The sequence below is a fragment of the Syngnathus leptorhynchus genome, chromosome 5, assembly GCF_054491065.1.
Source record: "Syngnathus leptorhynchus isolate UIUO chromosome 5, UIUO_Slep, whole genome shotgun sequence".
NCBI classification, from domain to species: Eukaryota; Metazoa; Chordata; class Actinopteri; order Syngnathiformes; family Syngnathidae; genus Syngnathus; species Syngnathus leptorhynchus.
The window spans coordinates 12,915,794-12,931,347 of record NC_141199.1 but is presented as its reverse complement, the minus strand read 5'-3'; the positions used below and the strand labels follow the sequence as shown (position 1 = coordinate 12,931,347).

General features: G+C 40.3%; 2 protein-coding genes across 5 annotated transcripts in view; one reads left to right on the top strand and one right to left on the bottom strand.

The window, feature by feature from the left end:
• LOC147057012 (multiple PDZ domain protein) overlaps positions 1 to 15,554 on the bottom strand; it is a 103,130-nt gene that overhangs the window by 29,490 nt on the left and 58,086 nt on the right. The window contains exon 2 of the mRNA XM_085911124.1: positions 582 to 694. The gene's annotated coding sequence lies outside the window, so the exon portion shown is untranslated. The remainder of the gene's footprint in view (positions 1 to 581; positions 695 to 15,554) is intronic.
• adgrl3.1 (adhesion G protein-coupled receptor L3.1) overlaps positions 1,980 to 15,554 on the top strand; it is a 112,191-nt gene continuing 98,616 nt past the window's right edge. For all 4 annotated transcript variants that reach the window (XM_085911126.1, XM_085911127.1, XM_085911125.1 and 1 more), the window contains exon 1: positions 1,980 to 2,430. The gene's annotated coding sequence lies outside the window, so the exon portion shown is untranslated. The remainder of the gene's footprint in view (positions 2,431 to 15,554) is intronic.

Here is a 15,554-nt window from a genome sequence, read left to right as displayed (position 1 = left end):
ATAATCATACATTCCTCGGTCTCTACATGATTACATTTTGAACAACGCAAAGCAATATGTCACAATCACGCTCATTTTTGAGACAACCAAATGTTTATTGTTGATGTTTATTGGTGGTAGTGTTGTACTCAATTGCATGATCAAATTTGACTGAAGCAGTTCTTTTTGATCTTGAAAACAAATATGAGGAACATTTTTGAATCAATAACATAAATCCGATAATCATGTGCAACACCCTCCCGCACATAACAAATATTGTGCAGCATTATCATCATATAAGAAGCCCACATTTGAAATAAAGCTATTTTATTGAATTTGGACGGATGTGTACCTAATGACTCCATATAGTGCACAAATGGTTTCCGTTGGCAATGACAACGTCTCATTGAAAAGCTAATTAATGGGGCAACAGATAGATGCGTCGCAGCGTCCTTCACGGTTTATTCCGAACTTATTTTCTCTTAATAAGGCGATGCAGACTAGACAACATCAATATGAACATCATTTAGACTAATCAATTATGCACGTTAGCTATTAATTTGACATGACATATACAGACAGCATCTAGTTCCGTCCATTACCGTGACGAGCAGACGGTCATCACAGACGCTCCGTAAAGATCCATGGACACACACCGGGAGACGCGCAACAGGTCCCGGATGTACCGTGGACGCTCACCGCTTCCTCCAGTTCACTGCGAGACGCCAGAAAATACACGCACATAAAAAAATAAAAAAAAAGTTTCCATAACAAGTGACAACAAAAATGGCACACGACCTGTTATCAAAGAAGCAAGTGTAATTTATTCTGCAGCCCTGTTTGACAGGACGCCAGTGCGCATGTCGGCCGCTGATCCTCTACCCTGACATTCACCGGACACAGCATTAAGTACACTTTGCAGTTGAGTTGTCACATGATTTTTTGCATTCTAGAGTAAAAGCACTTTTTATATATATATAAAAAAGTAGTCCTCCAAGTAATTACTTGAGTAAGACTAATTCAATGAAAGACTGACCAAGAAAAGGGAGTAATTTATGACTTATTATTTTCTTCAATAACAGAATGAATGTTATAATAAAGGCTAAATAAAATGGCAATCTGCAAATTAGATTTTTGACCAACTATATAACACTGACTAAAAATAATAATAAATAAATGACAACGTTAACCAGAAGAAATGGTCTTAAACTTAGTGAAAAAGGCAACATGTTTTTCCATCGGTATCTACCATCTATCCGTCTATCCATCCGTCCATCCATCCGTCCATCCATCCGTCCGTCCATCTATCCGTCCATCCATCCATCCATCCATCCATCCATCCATCCATCCATCCATCCATCCATCCATCCATCCATCCATCCATCCATCCATCCATCCATCCATCCATCCATCCATCCATCCATCCATCCATCCATCCATCCAACGTGCAAGCAAATTGAAACTAAATTATCATTGTTCCAGTTACAGAACGATATTTGTGACATTTTTCAAGTGCGCCATTTGATATTTTTTTGTAATGAAACGTGAGCTTTGACTAAAAAAAACTTGGCAAACAAGTTAGGAATATCAACAGAGTACAACACAAACGAGCACAACTTCTCTACACAAGGTCATTTGAGTTTTGCAGAGGAAAATTCGGTTTCTGCTCAAGTTTCAACCCTTTTCCAGTGTGTTTGTGTGTTTACACACGGTAGGTGGAGCCCTAACTCTAGACATCTCGGAGTCCAATCCAGTTCCGTGTTTTCCACCAGATAGCCCACTTGATCGAGCCACTCTTCTCTCCTGGCTCTTTCTTTCTGCGTGCATCCCCCTTGGCAAAAATCATCACCACCTTCCCATCCCTCCTAAAACAAGCCACCCACCCATCCTCGCGCTCACCCCCGCCCGCCTTGCCACACAAGCCTCATGTCGCCGGGCTGCACGCTCTCATCCACGGTGCAGCGTCCACTTAGCTCCTTCCAAAAAAAAAAACCCAAAACAAAACCGGTTTGTCAAAGCTTGACCCTCTGCAACTGACTTGACCGCACTGTTTTGGCGCTCGTGGAGAAAAGTCAGTGAAGGCGATAAAGGCGTCTAGGGCAGATAACGAGGGATAGAGAGGAGAGAGAAAGAGAGGGAGGGAGAACGGGAGGAGACAGGCGGCAAGAAATACGCCTCTATCCTCCTTTCCCTGCACACTCCAGCGGACTTCCATCCGTCCATCCTCTCGCGTGCCTCCGGATACCAAGCGCACAACCTTACCTGCCGTTTTGCAAAATATTCCCCTCATTTTTTTAAAATTTCATCTCCTCCCCTATTTTAACAGAAGAGCCGGAATCAAGTGCGGTCATTTCTCATCTATTTGCAAAAAGGACTGTACGATAGAGGGCTTTAATTTCGCTTCTACTGTGCACGGGATGCGTACTGTATGTATATGCTCCTACTGACACGGTAAGCCTTTCTTTTATTTTTTTTTCTTCTCAATATGCGGCGAATGTGTCTATGCAAATGGCATGGCAACCCTGACTTGCTCATGGGAATGTGGCCCGGAAGGCAACACTTGAGCGGTCCCGTTAGATGCATTAGTGTGTAATGCAATGTAAAGGCGCTATACGGTATAAGCCATCCCGTTGCTTGCGTGGCCGGCTGCATGGGCGTCAAATACCAGCTTGCAAAAAAAAAAAAAGCAATTTAATCACATGATAATATTCCCGTAAAGGATAGAGCCTGCATATTATTATTCTGTTCCGCATGTGTCTGCTTCACTGCAGGGTGCTCTGTGGCATGATGGATGACAGGCAGTCTTCATCTTCTCAGCATTTCACCCATGTTAGCATGCTGTCATTTGGATATATTGGAATGCGATAAGTCTGCTTTTTTTGGTGTGCGCACTCGTCTTAAAATCCGGAGTCAATGCAGCCACTCTGTAATCAAAGCAGGAACCAGCAGGCCAGTGCACACAGGGAGATGTCAATCATGCGGGTTCAAGAGTGAAAGCTATTGCTCTTATTTACTGTGGAGGCGCCTTGGGTTGTAAATGACCTTGATGAAAACTACCAAAGGTGGCACAGTCATTTCCTGTTAAGGTGCTCTTTGTCATCCACACGAAACACAATAACAAGCATTTATGCATCATTGTTGCTGTGTTATCAGGAACACTTCCTGTCAGAAAATGTGGATTGGAAAGCAAGTACACCCTTGTATGACCCTTACTGGAAATGTGTCCTCAGTGTGTGCCTGAGTGATTTTTGTCCATTTTTTTGTTTTTTGTTTTTGCACTGACCCTTGTGAGTCACTAGGGATCCGCATTCAGCATCCAAATGGCTCACAGCTCGGACATAGTGTGCAAATTCTTTGTGTGTGTTACAAAGGCAGTGTAGATGCAAGCAACAAGGCTGGTGACAATGTGTTGACGCATCTGTCATTGCAACAGCTTAAAAGGAATACAAGAGTCAGGTGAGCTACGCCGGCGGGGAAATGGTCAGTGCAGACAGTTACTTATCTTCTTTGGACTTATTCGCTGCAGCTTCTTTATCTTTTTTTTTGTAACTATGTAATTTGCTTCACCGACATTCTGGCGGCATCTGTTGTAGCGTCCGTCTCGGAGGACATAATTATGTTTGGGGATGACATAAATATCACTAAAACATCTGTCATCAGCACATCTGTTAAAGTCAAAGTGATCTTACAGTGCATTGCATTCATTCATCCATAATTCCCTAATTCTTGTTTTGTATGCAATATTACCAAATTTTCCAGAGAAAAATCTTTTCTATTATACATCTGTCCCTTTGGACTAATTTAATTTTTATAAATTCATAGAATGTCAATTAGTCAGTATTAGCAATTCATATTCATGCATGTAAAAAAAAAAAAAAAAAAAAGATAAGCATCTTAAAGTCCTTCTTTGCTGTTCAATGCTTCGGTGGGAGACATACAAAGACAATGCACGTCTGTGATGGTTAGTTTGGAAAAGTCTTGTAAACACAGTGGGTACAATAATGCATTTTTCAAAACCGGAAAGGATGGAGCCGTATTTCGGCAGTGAGGGAGATAATGTGGAAAAAAGTCATTCATGCGAGAGAAAGATGCATTCTTCCACATTATGACAACAGGATGTTACGTCCCACCATGTTTGTCTCCCCCCTTTATCACACAGAATCGACCCCCTCGGCTTCATAATCAAATACGGAACAATTTCTAAAACATCTTCCGATAATGATTTGTTCACATTGTACTTTTGTACTACTGTATTTTCCCGAGATTAAGACTATTTGTTGTAATCAAGACAAGATAATGTGGTTTTATTCTGTCTATAAAATTGCTTGAACAAAAACAACTTGGAGCTCTTCAAAATCTATTTCCATGCAGTGTCATATGAAGTAACACTCCAATTTCTTGATTCTATACTAGTTGTGACTGAATAGACAGCACATCTCTACTCCATTTTGCCATAATTGATGCAAGTCATGATTAAAAAAACAATACATTTTGCACGACTGACACATGATCGATTAATTAATTGATAAATGATGCCCATCCCGATTGAGGCAGCTGACCCAATAGTTTCATTTGATCTGTTGTCTGATGTGCGATGCTTTCTGCACGAAATCCGATTAAATTATATATGCTTACGTCGTGGCGGCATGGTTTCATACCTCAGACTGGGTCGGGATCTTTTATTCATCAATCGATCCACTCAAGCAAACACAGACTTTCCAAATCAAATATATTTAATTGATCTGGTAAATATGAATAAATCTCGGTAACTGACACACCTAAATATTTTTTGACTTTTTTTGGATACAAATTTTATTTTTCATTAAAGTGTATTAAAAAACTACTTTTCATGATTATTGGCCATTCAATCAATTCTTGTTTTTTTATTTGGTACTGTTTTGTGATGTCTCAAGAGAGAGACGATTCTGTATTCACCCACCTGATTAAGTTAATGATTCAATCACTGTTTTCTAAAATATTATTTTGATTAAAAAGTCAAGTTTGCTTTCAGAGACTAATTACAATTGAGAGTATGGAATCAGACAATTCTAGGAGGAAAGATGGCCCTGAATGATTAGTCATTTATTATTAAAATTGTTGGTGATTTGATAACTTATTAGTTCTCAATTAAACAATTAATTTTGACTTCTCTAATTACAGCAACTGTTGTCTATTTTTTATTTGTCATCCTCATCCCAAAACTCATACCTTTATTTCCATCTTTTTTTTTTCTTTTACCGACAGACTTAGCAAGCATCTGTGCCATATTGCACGTGAATGCGTGCTAGCGCCCATCTTAGGTCAAAGGGGACGAAAGCAACAGCGATTTGTTGTATAAAAAACACTCGCTTTAAAATACCCGGCAATGCACCAAAAAATCATACAAGCAAGCACATTCAGCAAGAATTGCTTTTCTTCCCGTTGGTCTGAACGTCCTTCTTTAATTAGGTCACTAATTCATTTTACTTGTTGTGATTCACAATGCAGATGGAGCTGCTTGTTGGGGGAAGTGTGCAAATGATGATGGTTGTGCACATTCAGAGTGTTCCACTTCATTGGCTAATGGCTTTGTTTGTTTCAGAGCTGTTAACGCTGCACAATATTTGGTTAGGAATGTGGTGAGTGATATGACAATATTAAATCCGCTAATAGAAGCACCGTGTGATTTGAATAAGGGATTCATCGTCATGCGCTTGGTGGGCTCACCCGAACCCGAAGTAATAAACCTTTTTGTCGAAAGGATTTAGATACACTAAGATATGATGTGCAGGCTTGAATTCGGCTTCATTTATAGCGACGCTGATGACTCAGTTTCAATCAGACATAAATCAACAGAGTTAAATTGAAATACAAAGTAATACGTGTGATAGATAAGATGAGCTTTTGTTGATTGGACAATAGCGGGTCACCGGGTCACCTGTATGGTTGCAGGACAATATTGGCAAGTTGTCTTTACATGTGGGCAGTGGCCATTTTTAACAATGCTGAACATGAAAGGCCCTGTTTTTGTTGTCAGCTCAACTGAAACGCATCTCGTGGGCTTTGCATGCTGGACAGAAGTGCTGGACGGCTTCTATCAGTGATTATAGCTGCTGTCTGATAATCTGATACTTTTTTTTTGGCGCAATATCAATATCAGATACACGCTTACAATGTATTACACTTATCTCAATTATTATTATTATTATTAGGAGAGTTACTTTGTTTTCATATGCCTAAATATTAGCTTAATCTAAAAGTAAGTCCTGTACTCCATAAACATACCAGACATGTGCCAAATACTACAAAAACATGTTTTCCTTCACAGTAGTTTGAAACTCAGCAGTTAATTTAGGTTTTTGCCTTGTGAACAGAGTAATCTTTGCAAAACAGGGAATCCAATCCAAATAATTTTCCCGTTGGAAATAATGGAGGCAGTACGGCGATGTATCTTCCTCATAGTTGAGAAGTTTTAGAAATCAACGTGTTAATGTGTACTATTAAGCGACAGAATATTTGAATACATAATAGAGGAGCTCATGCTCAGAATCAAGAAACCTATTTTAAAGAAGCATAAAGCAAGCACACGACCATATTTAGGGCGACCTGCATCCGCCATATGTTTTCTCACCACAGAAACTGTAAAAAGTGTTGGGTGGGGCCTGACTCTGGAACAGAATCCAACCTTGACGCAATAATTTGGTGACAGCCTTCGACCTCGATGTACTACGCCAGTGCGTCAAAGCGACAACTCAAAACGAACTTTTAGGAAAGTGAGAGAAATGCTGCAGTGCAGTTTGTCACGCTCCATTTTGCTCTTCTTCTTCTACTTCTTTTGTTCGCTTCACATTGTCGTCAAATTCCAGAGTCTGGAATTTCGAATGTGCTTGATTCATTCTGTTATAGCGTGCATCACAACAGCTCTGCAGTGGAACCAATAATAGAAGGTTTGCATGTACATTTAAATCCCCTGGCCAGCTTTTGAGTCTGCTTATAGATGCTGGATGTGACACAAACTGGATGTGACAAGAGTGGAAACTTAAAGTGAGCTAACAGCAGAATGTTAGGGGCACATTATACAAGAGTGGCTCATGAATAGCCTGTAATAAACCAGGTAGTGCTGATGATTAAGGGGTCTAAAATCAGGCATCAAAAGTCGATGAAACTATCTTGCAAGTGTTAAGCGGGTATTAGATTTAACACCACCCAGCAACAGGAGTGCTGCACAAGGTCTGCACATGTGCGTACGTGTTTCACGAGACCTCTCTCCAATTATTTTTACAGTTGTATACTAGGTAAAATGTTATTTGAAAATTTGTTTGTACTGTTATTCAAGTTTTATTGAGGGCAACCGGTAGACCGCGGAATGGAGTATTCGTTTTACATTATTTCCGATGGGAAAGTCCCGACAATCAGCTTCAGGAAATGGATTGTTTTCAGTCACAGTCAGAGGCTGTCCGGGTACTGGATTCGGGAGCAAAGGTTAAATGTTTTCGCACGAAGGGATTTTGGTGCAAGGGCAAATTACACTCGCTGAGTTAAACAAATAAAACAAAATGAAAAATAATCAAAAACAACAACACACGATTAAATGCTCTGAATGACAGATGAAAAAAGCACAGCGGGATTGTTTTGAGCTTGAAAAAGATCAAATCAATCAATAAGAAGATAACTAGTCCTATCTCAACGTTTGCCAAGCTTTATTTTATTAGGCAGGGGGTTGCTCGGAATTCTAAGTCCAATGCGTTGACAAAAAACCTTGCGGCTGATTTCCACAAAATGAGTTTTATCAAGAATCTCTTCAACAATCTGCACTTCCTCACCTAATTTATGCGTGTCGAGATAAACGTTTCAGTGTCAGAGACAAAACAGGCGAAGGTTGATTTCCATTCATTGAGACAACAAATCTTTTTTGCATAACTAAATGGTCACCTTGTCTTAACTCGATTTTATCGTGGGCTTCCCTCAGAGGGCCATTAAGACAATGCTATCAAATAAATGTTTGTATTAATACATATACACAACAAATAGATGGATTACTAGTTCTGACATCCAAACTAATGTTTTCTTCAGTTATTGTTCAAATTACTGTAAAAAAAAAAAAAAAGAGTAAAACAATTCTTACAAAATCTCAACATTATTATTTATTACACATGCAAATTAAAAATTTTGTTGCAGATTTGAGCAAGAATCATAGGAGTTGACATGATTTGATCTCACGGGCCATATACTAGAATGACATGATGGGCCGCATCTGGCCCCCGGGCCTTGAGTTTGACACCTATGTCTTAAACTGTGCAACACCAACGTCTTGGTACCATTATAATGACAAGGAGGAAGACTGGATTTCAAAGTCTCAATTCCTAATTTGTGAACCCCACTTTAACCTAATTCAGAAGCCCCCTTTTCAAACCCTGAACGACATCTCTATGCTGTATTGAATTAATGAGGCCAGATCCTCGACAGTCTTCTTCACCCAGCCAAAGCACTCGGTCATGTGTTAACACATCCTTCCTTCGAGCATCCATTACCCGTCAAAGAATTACTGCGCCTCCTTGCATTTCCACCTCGGACTAGTGACAACTCACTTCTCTCCGCACGTGTGAAGCTGGCCACGTCTATAATTCAACCCCATTAGTAGTTCACTCAGCGTGAGGGCAGGACGATGCTACTTTGCAACGTGATTAGATGTCTGCCTGGCTAAAAGGGGGCAGGAGGGGGTGGGGGGGGGAGCGGGACTCAGTAGCCGGCTTCATAATCTCAGGGCTCTGACCGACTCATTGCAGCCATGGCCTTCACAAGACCGACCCCGAAGTGAAAGATATCTTCGTCAGCATAAATTGTACAACTGTTGGGAAGCTTGGAAAAAAAAACACTCCATCTTTTGGGATGTTTGGAAGGAATGTCAACTGTTGGCCGGACTCTTGCCGTCTCCTAGTGGAGTTGTGTGTATACAAGTACGTGTGTGTGTGTGTGTGTGTGTGTGTGTGTGTGTGTGTGTGTGTGTGCGTGTGTGTGCACAAGTGCTTGTGATACATGTCGTAATCCTGCTCAATGGTTGTATTGTTCAGCAGGAAACTGTAATCGCACTGTTAAACAACATCTGTGGGGATGCATTGGCCAATCAACTGTAAGTATTAATGTTTTGCTGGACAAACAAAAAATGATATTTAAGACACTAACGCTGATTTCAATCTAGTAATTATGCTGAATGAGGATGTAATCAAATTCACATAAAATAGAGTAAGTCGGATTTTAAAGCCAAAATATGTAATTCCACCAAGAACATTGCTATAGTAAAACATGAGGATTTTTTTTTTTCAGATTAAATTATTAGTTTGACAATATTAATAAATTACCAAATAAAGATAAAATAAAATTATAAACAGTGATTAGTATAAACAATTGTGTATTAAAATAGGTGCGGTTTATTGCAAAGATGTTTTTATATGAAATGGTGGTAGAGAATAATAGCGGAAAGAAGGAGACTATTCAGCCTTGACGCTTTTTAAATTATGCTAAATTCCAATAAGGACGAAATCATCTTGCATTTATTTTTCATGTTAATCCTGTTTCATTCAGAGAATAGTTCTCAAATTATTACCATGCCTCAAATAGTCCCCTAACAACATTTTTCTAGCTTTTTTTTGTATTCACATCAGAAGACAAAGCCTCTTCGGCTAAACTGTCTCACTCGCTCAGAAGTTATCAAGCCATTTACCATAAATGTCTTTTTCAATCTCCTCTTCTTCTCACTGTCCTTCTGGCCCCACTCTTTTTCTTCCTTAAGAGTCACTGCTCAATAGAATTACACAGGCATGCATGCCTTTCCTCTTACAGATACTCCATCCACACATCAACGGGCGTAGATCAATTTCCGTCACTCTAAATACCAACACACTACAGCAGCTGTACATATACACACAGACACACACACACATATATACGGGCACACAGCCACGTGGGAGCTGAATGCAAAATGAGTGGACAAGACGGGAGTGATTGTAAGACGCAAACTCAAAAGGTCTGATGATTATTTTTGTCTCTGCCGGAAATCATTTACAATAGCACTTACGGCTCCCCTCTTCCCAGTTGAGTCAATTTACACTGTGTGTGTGTGTTTTGCACGCGTCTTTGGTTCATGGCTGCAGTATTGATGTGGGAAATTCCGAGTCGCGTCCCTCCGTCGTTCGACAATCGCATGCTTAGGAGGCCCCCCCTTGCTTAGCTTTGAAATGAGTCATCCACAATGTGATGCAACACAGCAGAGCAGATTTGAATTATGGGGCAATGAACAATGAGGTCACGGCAGGGCTGTGGGCATAAATCTCTTGGTGCCGTGTTGTAAAAACAGCATCTCTTATCAATGGAAGGAACAAGAGTCGGAAAATACAGCATTGTTTTGGCAATACGTGCGATTCCAGATAATGGATGTTGTAGAATAGATTTTGTAATGCCACCACGTAATTGTGCTAATTATGCATCTAGTTTTTATACTCGGCTCTTGCTGCAGATATTCTTGAGCTAAAGTTCTTCTACCTTGATTGCAAACTGCTGCAATGGCATTCTCAGTGTTCACATGCCTCTTGTGTATCCACCCAAATGCATCCTCTGATATTTTCCGTGTCTTTTTCCTTCTTCAGCAAATAGTCCACAATCAGGGCCTGATGTAATACCATCATCCCCAGGCTCCTCTTAAATTTCCTGCTTACTGGGCTTTTATTCTAACTGCATTACGTACGTACATCGTCTTTCTTTCGGTACATCTGGTTCTTTTTAGATGCAAAAAATAAAAATAAAAATCCAACTTAGCTTGATGTCATTTAAAAGAAAATTGGAGAAAATAACAATAAATGTCATTTATTCGCGAGTGGATGGTGGCACTGCTGAGATGGAAATCGACATGGCGACGTTTCCATTCCCTGCCTTTTGAGAGGGAGAACATGCGCCTGGGAGTATTGATCTGAAGCTTACTTGATGGTGCGCCGTGATTGGGCGAGGATGTGGTGGAGGGCCAGGCGGTCACGCTCGATGGAACACCGATATTATCAGATAAAGTCATGATCAATGCTTTGATCATCATTTGTGTTGTTTTCTTTTCGCCCCTTGAGCTCTTGCGATTGTGTGAAGTGTAAAAATACCGCCTTGTTGGGTCTAAAATTAAATTCCTTTAGACTAGCTGGTGAATAACTATGCAGAGATCTGTGGTTAAATCAGCGAGCTTACTTTTAGCAGCACGTGACATTAAAATAAGCACAATGGTCTCGTATCAGCTGAGGACAGGACAGTCATCGGAGATAAAATCAAGCATGGCCCTTTACATGGGACAGAGCATGTCACGTTTCCTCCCACGCATCTTCTGCCTCGCGCAATATAATCATTTACGCCACCTGAGTGTTTTACGTAAAGTGGTGCGATAGTGTCACGCCAAGACAAATGAGCACCGCTGTGGCCTGCGAGCCAGCACCACTACCTCACATGGACCATGTGCATTCTAACCATGTGAGAAATTGCATACATGTTTATCACACCCCGAGCCTCGGGATTGGCTCGTTGTTCAGCACTCTGTAGGATGGATGACACGGCATCCATCACGTGTCGAAAGGGAACTGGACCAGTACCTTCCTTGGAGAGGAGGTGTACTGAAATAGCTTTTGATAAATTTGATTTGAAATGAGCTTTGTGTATGTAGTCGTAAAATGAATGTATTTTGGCTATTGGGACTCTCGTAAATAAGAGAATATTGTGGTCTACTCTGCGTGGCATCTTTTCGGAAGACTTTCGGGACTGTTTTCATTTATCCAAAGAACATTTGAGGTCAAAGGCCTGGTTTTGACTTCTAGCTCATCAAAAATAGCCCTTCCAAAATTATAATCCTTAAAGTGATCATTCATATTTTTGTCAATTATGTGAAATTGATTGTTAATTTACCTGGGGCAACTCTCAGATGAGTTAATGTTTGATGTTGAGATAAGAGCTGCAATATAACTATTGTAAACGGGATCCGAACAACAGAGACAATCTCATTAAAATAACATCAAAACAATCTGGAATTAATTTTCACTTCAGTCAATGAAATGGCCATTCCTGTTCTCAAAGTTGTTTGATGAGACTGAAGTCAGAGTTCTCTGGACAATCTTTATAGTCCTCTAAGTAAATGCAAGTTAACTAAAAGTGGAAAAAAGGACATTCCAATTTGTATTTTATTTTAACTCTAACTGTTTTAAAAGGAATTAAGATACACAGCAACTTTAGGTGATCCTCTGAATATGAAGCTAGAGAAAATAGCGTTGGGGCTCAAAATAAGACATTTGTTTCCAAACAAGTTACTCTGCTAAGCTGGAAGCATATAATTGTCCAAAATGTCTTGGGAAGGTGGATGATTTCTTTGACCCCTGATAAATTCATCAATTGATTAAGAGGTGTGTCGCAATACCGTTGCCCTGCCCTGCCAGGGCTTGGATTGATTTGATTGTGCGTGTGGTCATGTCTCATTGTTTGCTGCCGAGCGCTGTTGATTACAGTTCACCGACTCAGAATCACTGGACAAATCAAGCCTGTTTAGTTTAATCACTTACCTCCCTCCCTTGCTTTTTCTCTCTTTCACATATTTATGTGGCACACACCGACAAGTCTTTAATTTTACGCTTGGTTAGGCCACATATACACATTACTCTTCCATATTGCTTATCCTTAGCGTATCGGATCGTTCCAAGTCGAGGGGGGAAAGTTGCGGCTTTCCAATAAATGGGACCACACCCTTCAAAGGAACGTACCGCATAAATCTGTAATTGGCATCCACACCAGTTCTGGTGTCTCACGCCACAATCTGCTGTCAAAGGCGTAGTTACAAAGGGTGTTGTACATAAAATACTATCATAAGTGTATCAAATGTGCGGTACAGTCATCGTAATTACAAACAGCCATCTTGTGAGTCATAGGGGCGACATGAGACTTCAGTAGAAGTGCCTCCAGGAACTGAAAAAAATGGTTTTACTGTCGACAAAAAAGTCACCTTGAATGTTCTGTTTTGTTTCTTTTTACTGAATTATCTGTTGAAGCTCATTGAGTCAGCAATGTAACATTTGCAAATTGAGTAGAACAGAAATGTTTGTTTCAGTTTCCCACAGTGGTTGTGTTTTTGTGTGTTTGTGTGTGTGACTATAGACCGACACAATCTGTAAAATATCTGAGGTGATTCAGATCGTTTAGTTTCTCTACGCTTCCATGACCCATATCCAGATTGTTGCCACTTGAGAGCGAAAAATCTAAATGGTGCCACTCGAGCCGCAGTCCAGGTGCCCTTGTTTACCGGTAAATGAAAACAGAGACTATTTGTTAGATGTTATTTTTTCCCCCCGCCGCTTGCTGTCTGGCCAGTAATCGAAGAAAATGTTGAACCCGTTGACTTGTTTACTTTTTCTGGACCACAGGACTTTGACCTTTGGGAAAGCAAATGGGACCAATGGGAAAATTGAGACGATGTATCATCCTCACATTGGTTTGATTAAAGAAACTGACCTTTAGATTTATTATTGAGAAACCCTGGAGAAATGTATGTTTTAATCTTTCTTTCTACAGTAACTGTGCATGAAGGTTAAGGTTAGGGCAAGGTTGCGGTTATGAAAAAATAAATTGTTTTTAAAGTTAGAGTATATTGACTGCAAGTGTTGCAAAGAGACAAACAACAAACCCATCTGCCGTGCGATGGCCGCAGATGGAGGGCGAACGATGTCCTACATTGGCAATCAACTTTGGTCGTGTCGATGACAAAGACAAACAGATGTGTCTTGAAACAAAAAAGCGATCGTGGGAACTTCTTTGTTTGAAAATGTGAACAAATAGTTTTTTTTTTTTTTTTTTTTCTGGGAGCGAACTAAGCAATGATGCACGGTTGATGTATGCATGAACTTTTGCAGTAGCGGCTGCTTTAATCTAGTCATTGGAGTTTTTCCCCCCCTTCATGCAAACGAGGCCTAATGAAAAATCTCATTTCATGCCTTGTACCAACCTGTTCCTTTCACACCTACGCATTTAGATCAGTTTCTTTCCACCTCTGTTCCTCCATTCGTCATTCATTGATCCTAGCATTGTTGACCAAGCTCAGTGTGAATAATGCATTCTGTGTTCTGAGAGAGGCCAGACACGAATTAAGATGCTGCATGGGCGGGCGGGGAGGGAGGAGAGAGGGGGGGGAGGGGTTGAGGGCTTCACGCCTTACTTATTTCTTTCACTGATCTGTTGCTCCTGGCACTTTCTCCATCATCAAGTTCATGCATACACACACGGGGCATGCAATACATGTTTATTTAGAAGCATGTGTGTATTTTGTACACACACAGTACACATTGAAGGCATCCTTTGTTGCAGTCTCTGACCACTCAACCATAAACGTATTCCTCATGGCCTCTTGTACTGCCTAATAGACACAATTACTGCACAGCCCTGTTGCAAACCTCCATGGAGGTCGTGGCGGTGATTTTTTTTTGTAGATATGCGAGTGCTGCAGTCAGTTCATGCTGAGAGTTCGCATTGCGTCCATTAAAACTATTTTCATTTCTGGAGCAAAATATCGACATGGATTCAGAAATACTGCTTGATATTTTCTGTATTATAATGAAAGTTGAGCTCATGGAAGCTCACAGAATAGCCCGGATAGGAATGATTACACGGATGCCGCAAGCTCACCTCAAAGCATTCACTAATTGTTCAATCAGACTGCTCTGATGTAATCCCTATTCTGGTCACGGCGTTATATATAGAAGGTTTCTATAATGATTGCCGTGTGTCAGCGTTTAGATCATTGGTGTCAAACACAAGGCCCGGGGGCCAGATGCTGCCCACCACATCATTTTATGTGGCCTGCAAATACAAATTTTGCATCAATTTCAAGCGTCAATACTAAAATTCCAAATTGTCTTTTCTCCAATTTTCATTACCATTCATCTTTTTAAAATATTTGAAGTTTTTACTCGTCTCTGATCCCAAAACTATGTAGCCCTTGATAAAAATTAGTTTGACACCCCTGGTTTAGATCCTCAATAAATTTATTTCTGTATTTTGGCTTGGCAACAGCATAGACTCTGCAATTTCTGAATTATAAGTCGTAGTGTTTGTGTGTCAGTCTGGCATGTACGTCAGGCAACAATTTCTGCACGGCAAAGCCAAGGCCAAAACCGAAAGGTGCTTTTTCCGGCGCGCCATCAGTCGTTGCAGTAAACAACATCGCTATACAGCACCCCATGTGTGCGCATACTTTGTCATTCCATTTAAGACACTCTCACTTTGAGGTTGACCTTGGCAAAATGAGTTTACATAAGCTTACAAATCTTTGCTGGGCAACAGAGTGCTACCGGTATTGAACAAATGGAATCCACTACATTGTGATGGAAAACATGGACGAATCTTAAGTGTGTTCACACTTGCACCCTTGAATTTATTTTATTTAAACTCCAGTCAATTCATTTTTAGACATGTTCACCCCAAATGATTTTAGAGCAAAATTCGCACGAGCATCGACAAGTCACGTGTGCTGATATTCTCCACATTTCAGATGCCATGAAAAAAAAAAATCACTTTAGACCATTGATTTAATT